The sequence below is a fragment of the Gorilla gorilla genome, chromosome 17 (assembly GCF_029281585.2).
Source record: "Gorilla gorilla gorilla isolate KB3781 chromosome 17, NHGRI_mGorGor1-v2.1_pri, whole genome shotgun sequence".
Classification (NCBI taxonomy): domain Eukaryota; kingdom Metazoa; phylum Chordata; class Mammalia; order Primates; family Hominidae; genus Gorilla; species Gorilla gorilla.
Window position 1 is genome coordinate 68,358,120 of NC_073241.2, and position 23,299 is coordinate 68,381,418.

General features: G+C 37.0%; 1 long non-coding RNA gene across 1 annotated transcript in view; it reads right to left on the minus strand.

Moving 5' to 3' along the window:
• Positions 1-510: 510 nt before the first annotated feature.
• LOC129528207 (uncharacterized) overlaps positions 511-23,299 on the minus strand; it is a 47,957-nt gene continuing 25,168 nt past the window's right edge. Inside the window, exon 3 of the long non-coding RNA XR_008673426.2 lies at positions 511-903. This is a non-coding gene — a long non-coding RNA (uncharacterized lncRNA). The remainder of the gene's footprint in view (positions 904-23,299) is intronic.

Below are 23,299 nucleotides of genomic sequence, written 5' to 3' on the forward strand. Positions count from 1 at the left end.
CAAAAGTGAAAGAGAAAATTTGCTATTTTAGCATAATTTATTTAAATTACCCTAAGGCAAATGCTGATATAAGTCACATATTTAAAACAGCAATTATGATTACTTTCCATTGCTGTGTCCCATAGCAACAGTGACAAACATACTATGGATTTTGACAAGCAGACTCTTTTACATAGAATGGTGATAAACTTCTTTGTTATCACAAATAACTGTCTTGAGTTAGGCAGACAGTAACTTGCAATTGAAATTTGAGGGGATAGTTTTTGGTAACAGCAATGAGAATATAGTCTCTTAAATTCCAGGTAATTACGTGTCTCAAGGCTTAATAATTGGCTTAATGAATGAATAAATGGCTCTTTGGAATAACTGGATACTAGTTTATTAAATGGCTCATGAAGTTATGGTTAGTTTCACTTTGTGGAGGATTATAAGAGCACTTCTAAGTCCAATAAAACACTTTGAAAATGCATTTTATTAATTCAAAAGAGGGCTGCAAAAGACACCGTGGATGATAGAAAAAAAAAATTGTCTCTCATTAAAGCAGTTGTAGCAACAGCTCCAGACAAAGAACTGAAACAAAATGAATACATTGAGGGTGTTTTCCTTAGGAAGGCAGTACTTTTAAAGGAGAATAGATACACGAGGCTTAGTCTTTCAAAACTGTTCATTCACAGAGAAATGTGAAACCCAGATGACCGGTCTTCATCGGTGGTAGCTCCTCTATCTCAGTCACAGATTAGTGTCCACCGCCTCTCATTCATGCCACTTCCTTCTGTTACCGAGTAAATGCAGCATCATTTCATAGAGAACTGATGTTAATAAAATTAGCTGGTCACACATTGGAGCATTTATTGAGATCCTCTGGTTGTACATTTCCAGATCACAGTCAAGAAAGAAAACAACCTGTAGACCAATAAGAAAGTGCATCAAAAGCTGCAGGGGTAGCACATTTTTTTCTAACATCATCTCTTCTGGGAAACATTACCCTCCTGTGCTCTTCCAGACCATTGATTCCATTCTGAAACCATAAAAAAGAGATTATAAATCAAGAGAAAGAGGTACTGGTAGAATACTATGAATGGTTTATAAGTTATTTTGTGAACAAAATTGAGACCATTAGAGCTGGTGAGCAGCTTTCTACCTCTAATCATTTTTTCCATTAACTAAGTTTTTTTTTTTTGCCCGCTCTAGAGAGAATGGCATGATTTTTGTAGCTGTATCCTATAGTAGAATTCTAAAGCATCAAACAAGCAGTGTTTACCAATTTCTACCCACTTCGTATTCGTATATCTTGTTAAGGTGTCAACACCTAATATAGGTAAACCTTCCTTCTGACATCTCAGAGTACGAACCACTGGTTAAACTGTGCTAATAAAACAGAGAAATATAATGAAAGTGGTAAGAGACTAAAAGTTAGTTGACCTGGGTCCCAATCTTAGTTCTTCTCAGTCATTGGTATACCCTTAGGAAAAATTGTTTAATAAAATTGAGCCTCAGTTTCCTTCTAAGTACAACAGTAACTATGATGGCACGGACATCTCACAGGATGTTGCACAGAAAAAATAAGATTGCACGTATGAATTTTTTAAAAAAACTGGAAAACATTTTGAATATGAAAGCATAGTATTCATTATTTTTTATCCTGTTATTATTTCCATCATCATTTCTACATTGTTCTAAATTTCTACTGTCTCATTCCAGTGAATCTCATGCATATGTTGAGATTATCATCTTATTTCTTGCTTGCTATGTTCTTATTTCTCAGTTGTTATGGGCGTCATCTGTTTCTGCCAACTAGCAGACACATCCTCTTCTGGGTAATGGTTCTTCAATTTCTTTCTGGAACTATTCTGTTCCTTACCCTGAGTCCACATCTGTTCATATGTTTCCAGAGGCCCTGACTCTACCTCAGAGACAAATGAAATGAATTAGGTATAAGCCAATCAGTGTTGCATTTCCTCAACTTCAAATATTTGTTCAAGAACTGACCTGCGATAAAACTTTAGCTGAAAATGCTGGGACACATTCTCTTGCTTTTTTTCTGCTTGATATCAACTGGAAAGCATGTACCCCTGAGAACTAACAGCCATTCTGTGACTAAATTCAACACATGTCTGAGAGTGAAATATCGCAGAGTTTGTAGGCCCAAGACATGAAAGACAAAAATCAGATTTTGCTGAAGTGATTTGAAACCCTACATCAAGCTGTGACTGAATGCATACATGTTCCTGTACTGTTCTGTGATCCAGTGAGTTTTTTTCCCTTTCTATAAGTCAGCTTTAGTTGTGTTTTATGTTATTTGCAAAGAAAATAACTCAAATACAAAAACTATGATTGTTTGAAAATAGATACTATTTACTGTTTCTGTGTGTCAAGCACTCTCAGAAGACCTTTACACATATAAAGCCCACTTAATCCTCCCATACAGCTCTCTGAGATAGTGTTATTTTTATCCCCAGATTTAAGATGAGAAAATTGAGATGCAACTTCTCAAAGTCACACAATTAGTAACGGGAGGAGCCAGTATTCAAACACAGAAGCCATACCATTTTTTTTTTTTTTGTATGCAGTAAGGATTCTATTTTTTAATGAAAAAATTCCTAACAACCCACAATCAAGGAACAAGAAAATTATATGAGTAACTGAAATTCTTGGACAGTCTTGAATATTTTAACTATTTCAGCTCTGCTCTTGATCACATCCCCTTCATGCAAGCCTGTGGAAACCAAAAAAAGAAAGACTCAATGCAAATTTCAATTTCACTTTGTTTTCCACTAGCCTAATGTAATCTGCTCTTCAGAAAATTGATCTGAGGACAGAGATTAGGCTAGTGAAAAACAAGTGAAATTTAAATTTTCCATAAGTGGCAAGTTAGATGGAGAAATTTTCTTCTGCTTACACTCATGGATTCCACTATACATAGCTTGCCCCTGAGTGGAACGTGAAGCTTTAGGAAATAACTATTCCAGAGTATCTCCTACCCTAGCTCCCACCCAGACACTCTGATTATTCCCCCCTCAAGGCTGTCAACCATTCTCTGCTCCCTGCTGCTGACACAGGAGATCCTGTGGCTGAGAACACAGAAAAGGGCACGGAAGGAGAGCTAGCTGCTTGGTACCTGGTGGAAACTTACAGATCCAGAAGAGAATGGGGTTATAATAAAAAGTTACAAATACCTGTCAGTCTGGTTCTTATGTACTATTAAAATACCTAGAACTTTACACTACTATATTAGGACACTTTCAAAGAAAGTTTCGGCTGGGCGCGGTGGCTCACTCTTGTAATCCCAGCACTTTGGGAGGCCGAGGCGGAAGGATCACAAAGTCAGGAGATAGAGACCATCTTGGCTAACACGGTGAAACCCCGTCTGTACTAAAAATACCAAAACAAAATTAGCAGGGCATGGTGACAGGCGCCTGTAGTCCCAGCAACTTGGGAGGCTGAGGCAGGAGAATGGCGTGAACCCGGGAGGCAGAGCTTGCAGTGAGCCGAGGTCGCGCCACTGCACTCCAACCTGGGCGACAGAGCGAGACTCTATCTCAAAAAAAAAAAAAAAAAAAAAGTTTCAGGACTTATTTTATGCAGGGCACACCACTTGGATTCATGGCTTAGCTCTCCCAAACTAGTTATAAATGTGCGGCATAGTCCGATAGGGTTCACTTCTTTGTTCCCAGGTGGTTACATATCATCACTCAAAGGAATCACTTAAGATAACATTGATATATGAATTATTTTTCCCTGACCAAAAGGAAGCTCTTTCCAGTCAATTGACACTCAGTCTTGAGTGTCTGAATGTCTTGCAGTTAAATTGTTAGAAAATGACATTGAAAGTGGGAAAGGTTTTTTTCTCTTTTGCCTCTCTTCTAACTTTAATACACTAAACGTATTTTCAGTTACTTCATAAACTTGAAATAAATGCTTAACATAAATTTTCATTAAAATTCAGAATAATTTTCAACATCAGATTCTAACTCTAATGTTCATCATAAGTCCATTTTAAATAACAATAGTAATTCTCACTGTCTTCTTTTCTAAAGCACAAAACCACTGCTGTTTTCAAGAGGAGAATGAGACACTAATTCATGTCCCATTACATCTTGGCTGGATTACTGCAGTTCATTATAGACTTTCTTGCCTGTTTACTTAGGCAATAAATCTTGTCATTACATATACTACATATCTCAGGTTCAAGATGACTGCACAAAGGCTGTATTGCTATTATAAACCTTTAATGTAAAAATCCATAATTGAAGAAGGGCAAATATGTGGTTGAGGCTTGAAGCATTGGTCATTTGGAGGCACTCCAATGTTGAACTGCACTTGCTCCAGGTAATAATTGCAGAGGCGAGATAAGCAGGGTGATGAGGCCATGGGTCTAAATAGAACCAAATCCCTAAGAGACAATGTTGTCTCATATCTAGAGCCTCATACCTCTGCTTCTACCTATTAACACTGGTAAGACCCTTATTGCCAAGATAGAAACAGAGGCTGCAAAAATCAAGTAGAAAGGTTTAGCAGATAAGAAGCACAAACAGACACTTTGTCAACCCTTGAATGCTGATGTTGGTTCTCACGGGATTTTTCAAATTCACCAAACTTTTATGCTGAAAATTAATGAAGAGTAGTTATTTAAAAAATCAAACCCTCATGCCTTTCACCTTCTTTAGACATCTTTCAAAGTGAGTATTAAAAATGGCCCAGTGTTTATTAAGTGTTGGACACACTGCTAAATACTTTACTCACATCTCTTGCAAGAGTCCCTTAAAATGGTGTGTGGGTGGGGGGAACCACATTACTTAAAATATAATTGAATTAAGTGTGAATTTAAATTATTAATTTATTGATAAGTAGATTAATAAATTAATTTATTCTCTGGAGCTGAAATTGAGATGAAGTTTAGATAACATGTCTATCTAATCTTAAAGCTACACCATGACCATTGATGTTGGTCTCAAACACACAGGTACAGTTTTACGCTATTTCCATTTGTTAAATCCTTGAACTGACCTGATTGTTCTAGAGGAGTTGGCCTTCAGCTCTCTTTCCTCAAAACCATTCATACTCTCTCCAGGTAATTTAATTTCTCCTTCTTTAAGCTTCAACTTCTACCTCTTTAACTGCAACTTTTAAATTTATATCTCTAGCTCTAATCTCTCTTCTGTCTTCCAGAATTATGTTGCCAACTTTATTTTTTTAATCTTTTGAGTTGTTTTTAAATTTTTTACTTTGAAATAATTTTAAACTTACTAAAGACTTTCAAAGAGAGTACAGAGAGGCCACAGATACCCTTCACCCACTTTCCCCTAATATTGACCTCTTTTCTAACTATTATCACATTAATAATTATCACAACTATCATAATTAGCATTTGATAGTGGCTGGGCGTGGTGGCTCACATCTGTAATCCCAGCACTTTGGGAGGCCAAGGCGAGAGGATCACTTGAGCCAAGGTGTTCAAGACCAGTCTTGGCAACATGATGAAACCCCACCTCTACAACAAATACAAAAATTATCCGGGTGTGGTGGTAAGCACTTATAATCCCAGCTGTTCAGGAGGCTGAGGCTGGAGGATAGATTGAGCCCAGGAGGTTAAGACTGCAGTGAGCTATGATTATGCCACTGCACTACAGCCTGGGCAACAGAGTGAGACCCTATTTCGAAGAAGGAGAAGGAGGAAAAGGAGGAGAAATAAATTAGCACTGGTGCAAAGCTCTTAACTAAACTACAGACATTTTTGAATTTGTTTAGTTTTCCACGAATGTTTTTCTTTGTAGAATAATCCAATCTAAGACACCACATTGCATTTAGTCTCTTCTGGTGTGTGACAGCTTCTCAATCTAAGTTTTTCATGACCTTCAAACTTGCAATCAGTTACTTTGTTGTTTTTTGTTTTTTTTTTTTTTGACTTTTTCTCATGATTAGACTGATGTTATGGATATTTGGAAAGAATACCAAAGAAAGAAGTGTCTTTCTCACTTCATCTTATCTTATGTCTCATTATTTGTGATGTTAACCTTGGCAACTTGGTAAAGGGAGTTTCTTCCAGGTTTCTCCAATATGTAGTTACTATTTTTTATCTTCCATGCTCCATTTATAAAAATTGAGTCCCTAAGTCCAGTACACACAAAAAGAGAGAAATTAAGTTTCAATTCCTGAAGGGAGACCTGTGAAAATGTTTTTCAACATATGTTAATAAAAGCAGAGCAGAAAACAGATTAAAATGGCAAATAGGAGGCAGGACTAGCTTGCAGCTCCCACTTGGACAGACGGAGCAGTGTGTGAAGACTCACATCATGAACTTTTGCTCACGAACTACTTCAGGAATGTATGAGGAAAGTGGAGAGAATCCAGAGACCCTTCGAAGGAACTGGATTATCCCTGAAGGCTTCCTGAGATGCCAAAAAACTGTGAATCTGCTTGCTTTCTCAATGCGGAGGCTTGTGGTCTGGGGCAAGTTCTCAGCACTGGTCACTGGCTGCCTGGAAAGAGGCTGAGTGCTGTTGGGGGTGCACTGTAGGAGTGAGATTGGCCTTCAGGACAGCAGGCTGCATGGGAGTGGGATGAGGCCTGTGACTGCCAGCTTTCCTCACTTTTCTAGCAACCTGTATGACTCAGCAGAGGCAGCCATAATCCTCTTGGGAATATAACTTCACTGGACTGGGAACCACAATCCCAGCAGCAGACTCACTCAAGGAGAGGCTGAGCTCAGACACACCTATCTCTAATCCCACCTGATAGTCTTTCTCTACCTGCCCTGGTAGCCAAAGACAAAGGTCATAATCTCTTGGGAGCCCTATGGCCTTACATACAGCTGAGAAACTGGAATACTTAACCAGGTGTCCTTAGGGCAAATTTGTGCCTTCCCTATAAGATCACAGCTGATGCACTCTTGAAAGCACCACCTGGCCAGAGGCCAATCAACACAAAACCAGTGCACTAAACAAAAATACAATCAAGGACTCTCACAGAGTCCTCTTCACTCCCCGGCTACGTCCACCAGAGCAGGTGCTGGTATCCACAGATGCAAGACCTGATGACAGATCACATCACAGGACTTTTGGCAGACACCCCCCAGTACCAACCTGGAGCCCAGTAGCTCCACTGGGTGGCTAGGCTCAGAAAAGCAAAAACAATCACTGCAATTCAGCTGCCAGGAAACACCATTGCTAGGAAAAGCAGGAGAACACCACATCAAGGGAGCAGACTGTGGGACAAAAGAATCTGAACAGTAGCCCTTGAAGCCCAGATATTCCTCTGACATAGTCTATCCAAATGAGAAGGAACCAGAAAAATAATTTTGATAGTATGACATAACAAGGTTTTTAACACCCCCCAAAAATTATACCAGCTCACCAGCAATGGATCCAAAAAAGAAGAACTCTATGAATTGCCAGAAAAAGAATTCAGAAGGTCAATTATTAAGCTAATCAAGGTGGCACCAGAGAAAAATGAAGTCCAACTTAAACAAATCAAATCATGATACAGGATATGAAAGGAAAGATCTTCAATGAAATAGAGTATAAATAAAACAACAATCATAACTTCTGGAAATCCAGGACACACCTAGAGAAATGCAAAATGCACTGGAAAGTCTCAGCAATAGAATTGAGCAAGCAGAAGAAAGAACTTCAGAGCTTAAAGACCAGGCTTTTGAATTTACCAAATCCAAGAAAGACAAAGAAAAAATAATTTTAAAAAATGAACAAGCCTCCAAGAAGTTTGGGACTATGTTAAACATCTAAACCTAAGAATAATTGGTGTTCCTGAGGAAGAAAAGAAATCTAAAAGTTTGAAAAACCTATTTGAGGGAATAATTGAGGAAAACTTCTCTAGTCTTGCTAGAGATCTAGACATCCAAATACAGGAAGCTCAAAGAACACCTGGGAAATTCATCACAAAAAGATTGTTGCCTAGGCACGTGGTCATCAGGTTATCTAAAGTCAAGACAACGGAAAGAATCTTAAGACCTGTAAGGCAAAAGCATCGGATAACTTATAAAGGAAAACCTATCAGATTAACAGCAGATTTCTCAGCAGAAACCCTACAAGCTAGAAGGGATTGGGGTCTTATTTTTAGCCTCCTTAAACAAAAGAATTATCAGCCAAGAATTTCGTATCCAGTGAAATTAAGCTCCATAAATGAAGGAAAGATAAAGTCTTTCCCAGACAAACAAATGCTGAGAAAATTCGCCACTGCCAAGCCAGCACTACAAGAACTGCTAAAAGGAGCTCTAAATATTGAAACAAATCCTCAAAATATGCAAAATAGAAACTCCTTAAAGCATAAATCTCACAGGACCTACATAATAATAATAAAATGAAAAAAAAAGTGAGGTATTCAGGCAACAGTTAGAAGGATGAATAGAATAGGACCTCACATCTCAACACTAATAGTGAATGTAAATGGCCTAAATACTCCACTTAAAAAATACAGAATGGCAGAATGAATAAGAATTCACCAACCAAGTTTCTGCTGTCTTCAGGAGACGGACCTAACACATAAGGACTCACATAAACTTCAGGTAAAGGGGTGGAAAAAGATATTCCATGCAAATGGACACCACAAGTGAGCAAAAGTGGCTCTTCTTATATCAGACAAATTAGACTTTAAAGAAACAACAGTTAAAAAAGACAAAGAGAGATATTATATAATGATAAAAGGACAGTCCGATTGGAGCATACCACAATTCTAAATATGTACATGCACCTAACACTGGAGCTCCCAAATTTATAAGACTATTACTACTAGACCTAAGAAATCAGATAGATGGCAACATAAGGTGGGGGGTGGGAGCATTAATACTCCACTGACAGCACTAGACAGGCCATCAAGACAGAAAGTCAACAAAGAAACCATGGATTTAAACTATACCCTACAATAAATCGACTTAACAGATATTTAGAGAGCATTCTACCCAACAACTGCAGAATATACATTCTATTCATCAGCACATGGAACATTCTTCAAGATAGATCATATCATGGACCACAAAACAAGTCTCAGTAAATTTAAGAAAATTGAAATTATATCAAGTACTCTCTCAGACCACAGTGGAATAAAATTGAAAATCAACTCCAAAAGGAACCCTCAGGTTGGGCGCGGTGGTTCATGCCTGTAATCCCAGCACACTGGGAGGCTAAGGCAGGCAGATCACCTGAGGTCAGGAGTTTCAGACAAGCCGGCCAACATGGCGAAACCCTGTCTCCACTAAAAGTACAAAAATTAGCTAGACGTGGGCGACAAAATGAGACTCCATCAAAACGAAAGAAAACAAACTAAACTAAAAACAATAGGAACCCTCAAAATGATGCAAATACATGGAAATTAAATAACCTGCTCCTGAATGATCATTGGATCAACAATGAAATCAAGATGGAAATTAAAAAAATATTTTAACTGAACAGTAATATTAACACAACCTATCAAAACTTCTGGGATACAACAAAAGCAGTGCCAAAAGGAGAGTTCATAGCATTAAATGCCTACACCAAAAAGTCTGAAACAGCACAAATAGACAATCTAAGGTCATAACTCACGGAACTGGAGAAACAAGAACATTCCAAACCCAAACCCAGCATAAGAAAAAAAATAACAAAGACCAGAGCAGAACTAAGTAAAATTGAAACTAACAAACAAACAAATACAAAAGAAAATCCTAAATATATATGCACCCAATACAGGAGCACCCAGATTCATAAAGCAAGTCCTGAGTGACCTACAAAGAGACTTAGACTCCCACACAATAATAATGGGAGGCTTTAACACCCCACTGTCAACATTAGACAGATCAACGAGACAGAAAGTTAACAAGGATACCCAGGAATTGAACTCAGCTCTGCACCAAGCAGACCTAATAGACATCTACAGAACTCTCCACCCCAAATCAACAGAATATACATTTTTTTCAGCACCACACCACACCTATTCCAAAATTGACCACATAGTTGGAAGTAAAGCTCTCCTCAGCAAATGTAAAAGAACAGAAATTATAACAAACTGTCTCTCAGACCACAGTGCAATCAAACTAGAACACAGGATTAAGAAACTCACTCAAAACCGCTCAACTACATGGAAACTGAACAATCTGCTCCTGAATGACTACTGGGTACACAACGGAATGAAGGCAGAAATAAAGAAGTTCTTTGAAACCAACGAGAACAAAGACACAACATACCAGAATCTCTGGGACGCATTCAAAGCAGTGTGTAGAGGGAAATTTATAGCACTTAATGCCCACAAGAGAAAGCAGGAAAGATCCAAAATTGACACCCTAACATCACAATTAAAAGAACTAGAAAAGCAAGAGCAAACACATTCAAAAGCTAGCAGAAGGCAAGAAATAACTAAAATCAGAGCAGAACTGAAGGAAATAGAGACACAAAAAACCCTTCAAAAAATTAATGAATCCAGGAGCTGGTTTTTGAAAGGATCAATAAAATTGATAGACCCCTAGCAAGACTAATAAAGAAGAAAAGAGAGAAGAATCAAATAGATGCAATAAAAAATGATAAAGGGGATATCACCACCGATCCCACAGAAATACAAACTACCATCAGAGAATACTACAAACACCTCTACACAAATAAACTAGAAACTCTAGAAGAAATGGATAAATTCCTCGACACATACACCCTCCCAAGACTAAACCAGGAAGAAGTTGAATCTCTGAATAGACCAATAACAGGCTCTGAAATTGTGGCAATAATCAATAGCTTACCAACCAAAAAGAGTCCAGGACCAGATGGATTCACAGCCGAATTCTACCAGAGGTACAAGGAGGAACTGGTACCATTCCTTCTGAAACTATTCCAATCAATAGAAAAAGAGGGAATCCTCCCTAACTCATTTTATGAGGCCAGCATCATCCTGATACCAAAGCCGGGCAGAGACACAACCAAAAAAGAGAATTTTAGATCAATATCCTTGATGAACATCGATGCAAAAATCCTCAATAAAATACTGGCAAACGGAATCCAGAAGCACATCAAAAACCTTATCCACCATGATCAAGTGGGCTTCATCCCTGGGATGGAAGGCTGGTTCAATATACACAAATCAATAAATATAATCCAGCATATAAACAGAACCAAAAGCAAAAACCACATGATTATCTCAATAGATGCAGAAAAGTCCTTTGACAAAATTCAACAACACTTCATGCTAAAAACTCTCAATAAATTGGGTATTGACGGGATGTATCTCAAAATAATAAGAGCTATCTATGACAAACCCGCAGCTAATATCATACTGAATGGGCAAAAACTGGAAGCATTCCCTTTGAAAACTGGCACAAAACAGAGATGCCCTCTCTCACCACTCCTGTTCAACATAGTGTTGGAAGTTCTGGCCAGGGCAATTAGGCAGGAGAAGGAAATAAAGGGTATTCAATTAGGAAAAGAGGAAGTCAAATTGTCCCTGTTTGCAGATGACATGATTGTATATCTAGAATACCCCATTGTCTTAGCCCAAAATCTCCTTAAGCTGATAAGCAACTTCAGCAAAGTCTCAGGATACAAAATCAATGTACAAAAATCACAAGCATTTTTATACACCAATAACAGACAAACAGAGAGCCAATTCATGAGTGAACTCCCATTCACAATGTCTTCAAAGAGAATAAAATACCTAGGAATCCAACTTACAAGGGACATGAAGGACCTCTTCAAGGAGAACTACAAACCACTGCTCAAGGAAATAAAAGAGGACACAAAGAAATGGAAGAACATTCCATGCTCATGGATAGGAAGAATCAATATCGTGAAAATGGCCATACTGCCCAAGGTAATTTACAGATTAAATGCCATTCCCATCAAGCTACCAATGACTTTCTTCACAGAATTGGAAAAAGCTACTTTAAAGTTCATATGGAACCAACAAAGAGCCCGCATCGCCAAGTCAATCCTAAGCCAAAGGAACAAAGCTGGAGCCATCACGCTACCTGACTGCAAACTATACTACAAGGCTACAGTAATCAAAACAGCATGGTACTGGTACCAAAACAGAGATATAGATCAATGGAGCAGAACCGAGCCCTCAGAAATAACGCCGCATATCTACAACTATCTGATCTTTGACAAACCTGAGAAAAACAAGCAATGGGGAAAGGATTCCCTATTTAATAAATGGTGCTGGGAAAACTGGCTAGCCATATGTAGAAAGCTGAAACTGGATCCCTTCCTTACACCTCACACAAAAATTAATTCAAGATGGATTAAAGACTTAAATGTTAGACCTAAAACCATAAAAACCCTAGAAGAAAACCTAGGCATTACCATTCAGGACATAGGCATGGGCAAGGACTTCATGTCTAAAACACCAAAAGCAATGGCAACAAAAGACAAAATTGATAAATGGGATCTAATTAAACTAAAGAGCTTCTGCACAGCAAAAGAAACTACCCTCAGAGTGAACAGGCAACCTACAAAATGGGAGAAAATTTTTGCAACCTACTCATCTGACAAAGGGTTAATATCCAGAATCTACAATGAACTCAAACAAATTTACAAGAAAAAAACAAACAACCCCATCAAAAAGTGGGCGAAGGACATGAACAGACACTTCTCAAAAGAAGACATTTATGCAGCCAAAAAACACATGAAAAAATGCTCATCATCACTGGCCATCAGAGAAATGCAAATCAAAACCACAATGAGATACCATCTCACACCAGTTAGAATGGTAATCATTAAAAAGTCAGGAAAAAAACAGATGCTGGAGAGGATGTGGAGAAATAGGAACACTTTTACACTGTTGTTGGGACTGTAAACTAGTTCAACCATTGTGGAAGTCGGTGTGGCGATTCCTCAGGGATCTAGAACTAGAAATACCATGTGACCTAGCCATCCCATTACTGGGTATATACCCAAAGGACTATAAATCATGCTGCTATAAAGACACATGCACACGTATGTTTATTGCAGCACTATTCACAATAGCAAAGACTTGGAACCAAGCCAAATGTCCAACAATGATAGACTGGATTAAGAAAATGTGGCACATATACACCATGGAATACTATGCAGCCATAAAAAATGATGAGTTCATGTCCTTTGTAAGGACATGGATGAAACTGGAAATCATCATTCTCAGTAAACTATCAGAAGGACAAAAAACCAAACACCGCATGTTCTCACTCATAGGTGGGAATTGAACAATGAGAACACATGGACACAGGAAGGGGAACATCACACTCTGGGGACTGTTGTGGGGTGGGGGGAGGGGGGAGGGATAGCATTAGGAGATATACCTAATGCTAAACGACGAGTTAATGGGTGCAGCACCCCAGCATGGCACATGTATACATATGTAACTAACCTGCACATTGTGCACATTTACCGTAAAACTTAAAGTATAATAATAATAAAATAAAAAAATAAATAAATGGGAGCATATTCTAAAATAACAATAAAATTATAATATAGCAAATGCATAAACCAAAAAAAAGAAGAAAATGGAACAGAAAGTTGGTTCTTTTAAAAGATAAATAAAATCGATAGAAACAAATCCTTGAAATACACCAAAATAGAACCCCCTTAAAGCATAAATCTAATAGGACCTATAAAACAATAACACAATGAAAAAAGGTATTCAGGTAATAAATAGCACAATTACTAGAATAGCACCTCACACATCAATACTAACATTGAGTGTAAATGGCTTAAACGCTCCAATTAAAAGACACAGAATGGCAGAATGGATAAAAATTCACCAATATAGTTTTTGCTGTCTTCAGGAGACTGACCTAACACATACAGACTCACAGAAATTTAAGGTAAAGGGGCAGAGAAAGATAAGTGAGATTGATGAAGAATAAAAGAGAGAAGATCCAAATAAGCTCAATTAGAAATGAAATGGGAGCTATTACAACTGATACCACAGTGATACCACAGAAACACAAAAGATTATTCAAGGCTACTATGAACACCTTTACATGCATAAACTAGAAAACTTAATGGAGATGGATAAATTCCTGGAAGCATACAACCCTCCTAGGTTAAACCAGGAAAATATAGAATCTCTGAACAGACCAATAACAAGCAGCAAGCTTGAAATGGTAATTAAGAATTTGCCAACAAAAAAAAATCCAGGAATAGATGGATTTACAGCTGAATTCTATCAAACATTCAAAGAAGAATTGGTACCAATCTTTTTGACACTGTTTCAAAAAATAGACAAAGAGGAAATCCTCCCTAAATGATTCTATGAAGCCAGTATTACCCAAATACCAAAACCAGAAAAGGACATAATAAAAAAAGAAAACTACAGACCGGTATCCCTGGTGAACATATACGCAAAAAATCCTCAACAAAATGATAGCAAATTGAATCCAACAGCATATCAAAAAGATAATCCACCATGATCAAGTGGGTTTCATAACAGGGATGCAGGGATGGTTTTACATATGTAAGTTAATAAATGTGATACACCACATAAACAGAATTAGAAACAAAAATCACACGATCATCTCAACAGACACAGAAAAACCGTTTGACAAAATCCAGCATCCCTTTATGATTAAAACCCTTCAGCAAAATCGGCATGAAAGAGGCATACCTTAAGGCAATAAAAGCCATCTATGACAAACACGTAGCCAACATTATACTGAACAGGGAAAAGTTGAAAGCCTTCACCCTGACAACCGGAACAAGACGAGGATGCCCACTTTCACCACTTCTATTCAACGTAGTACAGGAAGTCCTAGCCCGAGCAATCAGACAAGAGAAAGAAATAAAAGGCATCCAAATCCATAAAGAGGAAGTGAAACTGTCACTGTTTTCTGATAAAATGATCATATACTTAGAAAACCCTAAAGACTCATCAAAGAAGCTCTTAGAGCTGGTAAATAAATTCAGCAAAGATTCAGGATACAAAATTAATGTACACAGATCAGTAGCTCTGCTATACACCAACAGCAACCAAGCTGAGAATTAAATCAAGAACTCAACCCCTTTCACAATAGATGCAAAAATAAAATTAAAAAAATAAAATACAATACTTAGGAATATACCTAACAAAGGACATGAAAGACCTCTACAAGGAAAACTACAAAACACTGCTGAAAGAAATCTTAGATGACTCAAACAAATGGAAGCACATTCCATGCTCATGGATGGGTAGAATCAATATTGTGAAAATGACCATACTGCTAAAAACAATCTACAAACTCAACGCAATTCTCATCAAAATACCACTATCATTCTTCACAGAACTAGAAAAAAAATCCTAAAATTCATATGCAACCAACAAAGAGTCAACAAAGCCAAAGCAAGACTAAGCAAACAGAACGAATCTGGAGGCATCACATTACCCAACTTCACTATAAGGCCATAGTCACCAAAACAGTATGGTGTTGGTATAAAAATTGGCACATAGACCAATAGAACAGAATAGAGAACATGGAAATAAAACCAAATACTTAAAGCCAACTTACTTTTGACAAGTGAACAAAAGCATAAAATGGGGAAAGTTTACCCTATTCAATAAATGGTGCTGGGATAATTGCCAAGCCACATACAGAAGAATGAAACTGGATCCTCATCTCTCATCCTACACAAAAACTAACTCAAGATGGATTAAACACTTAAATCTAAGATATGAAACCATAAAGATTCTAGAAGATAACAATGGAAAAACCCTTCTAGACCTTGGCTTAGGGAAAGACTTTATGACCACGAACCCAAAAGCAAATGCAACAAAAGCAAAGATAAATAGATTGGACTTAGTTAAACTAAAAAGCTTCTGCACAGCAAAAATAATAATCATCATCATCGGCAGCAGCAGAGTTAACAGGCAACCCACAGAGTGGGAGAAAATCTTCACAATCTATATATCTGACAGAGGACTAATGTCTAGAATGTACAAAGAACTCAAATCAGCAAGAACAAAAACAATCCCAACAAAATGTTGGACAAAGACATGAATAGACAATTCTCGAAAGAAGATATACAAATGGCTTACAAGCATATGGAAAAATGCTCAACACTAGTAATTATCAGGGAAATGTGAATCAAAACTACAATGCAATACCACCTCATTCCTGCAAGAATGACCATAATCAAAGAAAGAATAATAGTTGTTGTTGAGGATGTGGTGAAAACAGAACACTTCACTGTTGGTGGGAATGTAAACTAGTACAATGACTATGGAAAACAGAGTAGAGATTCATTAAAGAACTAAAAGTACATCTACTGTTTATTCCAGCATTCCCACTACTAGATATCTACCCAGAGGAAAAGAAACCATTATACAAAAAAAAAAAAAAATTGCACATCCATGTTTATAGCAGCACAGTTTGCAATTGCAAAAAATATGGAACCAGCCCAAATGCCCATCAATCAATGAGTGGATAAAGAAAATGTTATATAGACACACACACACACACACACACACAATGGAATACTACTCAGCCATAAAAAGGAACGAAATAATGGCATTCACAGCAAGCTGGATGGAAGTGGAGACTATTACTCTAAGTGAAGTAACTCAGGAGTGGAAAACCAAACATTATACGTTCTCACTCATATGTGGGAGCTAAGCTATGAGGATCCAGAGGAATGAGAATGATACATTGGACTTTGGGAACTCGGGAGAATGGTTGGGGGATGGCAAGGGATAAAAGACTACACACTGGGTATAGTGTATACTGGTTGGGTGACCAGTGCACCAAAATCTCAAAAGTCACCACTAAAGAACTTATTCATGTAACCAAACACCACCTGTTCCTCAAAAACCTATTGAAATAAAATTTTAAAAATTAAAAAATATTAAAACTAATTAAAGCACAGCAATTAAAAATTTCGTGGGGAAATACTTTGTGACTGTTCCTCTTTAGAGTTTTGCCTACTAATTCTAGCATTCACATTTGATCTTGACCAAAATAATTACTACTATGATGTAGCAATGATAATTGTTTTACTTTCCACATTCTTCCCACATTTAATAACTAAAATTATTCTGTACAGAAGTTAGCATACTTCCTTATTTATTTATTATTTATAAACATATATATAGATATTTGTATTTATAAAATATATTTTTATAAATATAAAATAATTTATTATTCTCTACAGAAGGGTTGTCACACTTCCTATTTATTTTTTTATTCATATTAGAATGGACTCATGGATGTATATTTTAGGTAATAATTTATTACTATTGCTATTGCTTTGTTGTTTGAATTGTTTCAGCTTTGGCCATTGGGAGTTCTTTCATGTTTACACCTATGTCCTTGACCTATGTGCCTATCCTCTCTTTTTCTTTTGTAGCAGGTCTTTTATAGTACACTTTCTGACCATTTAGGTTTATCTGAATCTTCCGATAGTTTCCTTGTCTCAGTTCTAGATTTAACCATTTCCACAAGGGGCCCTGGAAAACAGTCTTCAGAGAACAAATGGTGTGTTCATTTCTCCTGAGGTTTCACTAATTTAAAGCCTCTCAGCCAACATGGTAGGGAGTGTATATATTTATACTAACCTATGTATACACACAATCTACGTTTACTTTATCTACCTATTATCTATATATCTAATCTATCTATCTATAATCTATCTTTTAAAATAAACATGAGTTTATTCTGATATCTCCCACTCTGACAAACCACCTCAGAGCTCTTTGTCGCTTTTTCTATTTGCTTATTTTTTGTTAACTTCTCTTACAAGGGCAAAACTAGTTCTCATTATCTATAGTATATTTACTTGTTCAAGCCTTGCATAAATGTAGTCAGAACTGCTAAACTGTACCCCTGTGAAAAATAAATCTAGACATAAGAGTAAATTTTTTGTGTACAATTTTTCTAGCCTAACAGTATTTAGTCAAGGCACTGTTTTACCAAGGTATTTAGATGAGTTCCTTTCCTTTCCTTCCCCTTCAGTGAGCTTATGTCATCTATCTGTAATATAGTTAAATTCCTTCTTCATATACTGTATATACCAACTAGAGTTCTCCAGCCATCCTTTTTGTTTTTTATTTTGTAGTTAAAAACTTATGTATAACAGATTTATATACAACATACAAATTATGAGTACATCTCCAGTGAATTTTTCAAAGGACACACAAATGTAATTTCCAGTCAAAGATAGGAATGATCACTAGCACACTTGACCCTCCTTTATGACCCTTCTGATCATTATTTATCAGAAAAATAATGTTTATTTTGACTTACGTAACAGGGGTTAACTTTGTTTTTCAACATGCTGTAAATAGATAACCTTTAAAAAATTCAATACATTTATGAGATCCACCCATGTAGTGACATATATGAGGTACTTGTTCTTTTTAATTGCCCTACAGTATTCTTTAATCAACTTTATTGAGGTACATTGGACATGCAATAAACTGCACCCATTTTTAAGTATACTGTTTGAGTTTTGACATACATATGCATTCATTTAACTACCATCTTACTCAAGATATACAATTCTCCCATCACCACAAAAAAATCTCTCATGCTACTTTACAGACTGGACCATCTTCCCCCTTGTATTAGTTTGCTCCACGGGCTGAACAGGAAGCATGGCTTGCAGGCCCCAGGAAACTTACAATCACGGCAGAAGGTGAAGTGGAAGCCAACACATCCTACATGGCTGGAGCAGGAGAAAGAGAGAGCAAGGGGAAAGATGCTACACACTTTTCAACAACTGATCCCATGAGAGCTCAGTCATGAGACAACACTAGGGGGATGGTGCTATATCATTAGAAACCACCTCCATGATCCAGTCACCTCCCATCAGGCCCCACCTCCAACAGTGGGAATTATAATTCAACATGAGATTTGGGTAGGGACACAGAGCCAAACCATATCACCCATGAACCCTGCATGGTGATATGAACACTTATTTCTTACCAAATTGGTCATTTGAAATATTAAACTCTTCGTGTTGCTTTCCAGCTCTCCAATCCTTCAGGTCTTCCCCATTGCTTTCAGGATAAAATAGGATCTTTTGGATAACTTTTATGTTCTCCCTGAGCTGACCTCTGTACACTTCCACTTGCTGCTCTCCTCCCTTTCACTTTACTGTCCTTCCATATAGAACTACTTACAAATCCATGAATGGCCCAGGCTCTTTACTTCCTGTCTTCACACATGCATGACATTCTTTAAATCCAGAGCATTTTTCTTTATTTTCTTACTCATGACCACCCAACTGGGAAACTTTGCTGCACTTCACTTTATAAGTAACACTACCATCAATTCCTATACTTGTATGAAATTATGGCCCTAGGATGTGGTCTGATAACACAGGCCCCACTCTGTTATATGCTTATTGTATCTTTTTTTGTACTTAAATTGTATTTTCTAAATTATCATACCAAAAGCTTTACTTTTTAGGATGTTTACTTTTATAAATATTTACATAACTATAGATTTATGTAATTACCAACACAATTAGAATATAAAACAGTTAAACCTCTCTAAAAAACTCTTATCTTACTATCATTGTATAGTCATCCTCTCTCTTTCCCTAACACCTGGCAATGACTGATCTGTGCTTCATCACTATTGTTTGTCTTTATGAGAATGTTATATTAATGGAATTATAGAGTATGCAAATTTTAAGCATAGTTTTGAAATTCATCCAAGTTGTGGGTCATTTTTTTTTTTTTTTGAGATGGGAGTCTCGTTCTGTCACTCAGGCTGGAGTGCAGTGGCATGATCTCTGCTCACTGCAAACTCTGTCTCCCAGGTTCAAGCACTTCTCCTGCCTCAGCCTCCTGAGTAGCTGGTATGACAGGCGTGCACCACCACACCCGGCTAATTTTTGTATTTTTAGTAGAGACAGTGTTTCACCATGTTGGTCAGGCTGGTCTTGAACTCCTGACCCCATGATTTGCCTGCCTCGGCCTCCCAAAGTGCTAGGATTACAGCGTGAGCCACCGCACCTGGCCAGTTGTGTGTAATTTTTTTTTAAAATTATTTATCTTCCTTTCTTTTTGCTTTATGTTGGGTTGAATATTTTTTATGATTACATGTCTGCTTTTTAGTTATTATTTATACATATTTTTAAAAATTAATGATCTATATTAAGATAAAATTGTAGTGCTTTATATGTAAACTAAAGACAATATTACATTAATAATTATTCCCTCTCTACCTCTGTGTAATAGTTGTCATTTTTTAACTGTTATATATTGTAAGCACACAATACCTTCTTGCTATTTTTGCTTTTGAAAGTCACTCATCTATTAATAAAAAATTAAAAGAAAATGAATTTTATTTTTCATTGATTTATTCTTTCTCTAACTCTCTTTGATTTTTACTGTAGATCCACGTTGCTGATGAGTGTTATATACTTTGTCCTTTACCATTGATTGAAGAGTAGGTTAGGTCAGTTAGTAATTACTTTATTTCTCGTTAATTTTTGAAGAATATTTTTGCTAACTGTAGCATTTTGGATTGACAAGATTGTTTGTTATTTAATTGCTTTCTATTTTTTGTTCTTATTTAAGAGTTTAAACATGTACCTCCATCGTCTTTTTTCTTATATGGCTTCTAAAAAGAAATTCGTTGTAATTGTTAGCATTGTTTTTTTCATGGACAATATGTACTTTTTTCTCTCTTTGCCCTCAGAATTTTCTCTTTGTTGCTTTTAGCAGTTTACATTTTTGATATAGCTAGTTGATTTTTTTCCAAATTGATTATTTGCTTGTTTTTGGTTTTTATTTTATGTGATGTTCCCTAAGCTTCTTGGATTTCTGTTTTATTGTCTGCAATTAATTTTGACAAATCCTTGGATGTTATTCTTCAAACATTTCTTCTGTTCTCTTTTTTGCTATACTTCATGGTTCCAATTTCCAATATGTTTGAACACTTAACATTTTCTCACCATTCTTGGATGCTCTGTTATAGTGTTTTTAGCGATTTATTTATTTGTGTTTTGATTTGTGTAGCTTCTATTGTCCCATCTTCATGCTCACTAATTCTTTTCTAACTCAGATGAATCTACTGATAAACTCATTGAAAAAAACAACAATTCTTCATCACTCTCATTGTGTTTTTTATTTCTCACATTTTTAATGTTTTTGGATAGATTTCATATCTTCTCTGAAATTACTCATCTAATAGTACATGCTGTCTGATATTTCTATTGAAAGCTTCATATATTAATCATAGATAGTTTAAATTCCTTCTCATACAGTTCCAACATGATTAGTTCCAAACAGGAATCTAGTTCTCTTGATTGCTTTGTCTCTTCTGATTGCATTTGTTCTAGCCTTTTTCTTATGCCTCCTATATTTCGGATAAAACCAAGACATCTCTTTTGGATATTCTGCATTGTGATCTATATTGAGTGATTAAGCAGTGAGGAAAAGACCGTAAATGCTACATGGTGCTGCTTCAGAAACAGAACTGAGAGCGCAGGTATAACATGGGGAGAAGATTGGGTCAGGCATAACTGAATACACTGTGGGTGGTACTCAAGATGAAAGCCCCCGATCTCTTGCTGTATTGTTATTTAATTGCTTATGGATTGCCATGGAAGGTTTAGGAAGGGGCAGGTCCTCCTGTTGTGTCAGTTTATCACTGACTACCTGAAGAAGATCTGCTGTCAGTATCACAGTCTAAATTTGAAATGTAATATCTATTGGCTTCATTCCTCACTTAAATCTAAGACAGTGAAAAGTAATTTTAATATTCTGTTTGATAAAGAACAATTCAACTTGGGTATTAGAAAAAAAAACTATTGAGTGAGATCAGAATTTTTCTGTGAGCAAGATACAAACGGTCTGTGTTTATTTTATTTATATATGCCTTCAGGTCTTAATATTTTTTGACTATTTCACCATCTTTCTTTTTTGTGTGGTTTTCTGTGAAAAGCATGATTGAGTGCATCCAAACTAAGACACCAGTGTGTGCGTGTGTGTGCGCGCATGCGTGTATTTCCATTAGCATTCTCATTTCATCATGACTGATAGAATCCTAAATCTCTCTATTCACTGGGTCATAGTAATTACCTAAGTCAAATTTTAATTTTGGGAGAAGTGCTCAATTTAAGCCAGCAAATAAACTGCTAAATAATGGATCTCTGCATTAGTGGAGAAGGTAAACTAGTGCCTCAATTATTCCCATCACTTCCAAGTTTCTATGACTGTCAAAATTGTATCTTCTCATTTTTCCATTAAAATACATGATACAGGCTGGGCGCAGTGGCTCACGCCTGTAATCCCAACACATTGGGAGGCCGAGGCGGGCGGATCACGAGGTCAGGAGATCAAGACCATCCTGGCCAACACGGTGAAACCCCGTCTCTACTAAAAATACAAAAAATTAGCGGGCTTGGTGGCGGGTGCCTGTAGTCCCAGTTACTCGAGAGGCTGGGGCAGGAGAATGGTGTGAACCCGGGAGGCAGAGCTTGCAGTGAGCCGAGATCGCACCACTGCACTCCAGCCTGGGCGACAGAGCGAGACTCCGTCTCAAAAACAAATAAATAAATAATAAAATAAAATAAAAAATAAAAATATATGATACAAAAGAAAGATCAATTCCCTTACAAGAAAACTTGGGTTGTTCCCAAAATATACTATACTCTGTGATGTTATGTAAATTATTTATGTTTTGTAAGTTATAGTTTCACTACTATTTTTCATTTATTTTTTATTATTTTTATTTTTTTTGGAGATAAGATCTTGCTCTGTTGACCAGGCTAGAGTGCAGTAGTGTGATCATAGTGAAGTGGCTACATTGTCTAGGGTATATACCTGGGGTTTGTTATCTTCCACAGGAAAAATTTAGGCACGAACACACATGAGGAGGTCAGGAGTGGAGGTTTAATAAGCAGAAGAAAGAGAAAGAAAAACTACTGAGAGAGAGATTGGGGACTTCCAAAAGGGAAGACCAGCCGGCTGGCGGTAGATGCACAGGATTTTATAGTCCGGCTTGAGGAGGCGGTGTCTGATTAACGTTGGACTCACAGATTGGCTCAATCAGGTGTGGTATTTACACAGAGCTCGGGGAAAGCTGGTCGCCCCACTCTAATGTTATTATGCAAATAAATTCTCCACTTGACCGGGGCCATCTTATCTGTTCCTACAGTACATGTGGCTTACAGAGAAGGGAAGATGGAGCGGCCATCTTGAACATGTCTAGTCCCTAGTTCCTGGCATCATTCACCCATGCAAGCTCCCAGCTTGTCTACGTCTGCAGCTCGAATTTACCGGCTGTTCTTTGTTATAAAATGATTTGGGGCTGCTTTTCATTAAGAAGAAATGCCTTACCAAGGACTCTCAAATCCGCACTATCTGCCTAAGTGATTTTTTTCTTAACTCCCATTTCGATAGCTCACTGTAACCTCAAACTTCTGGG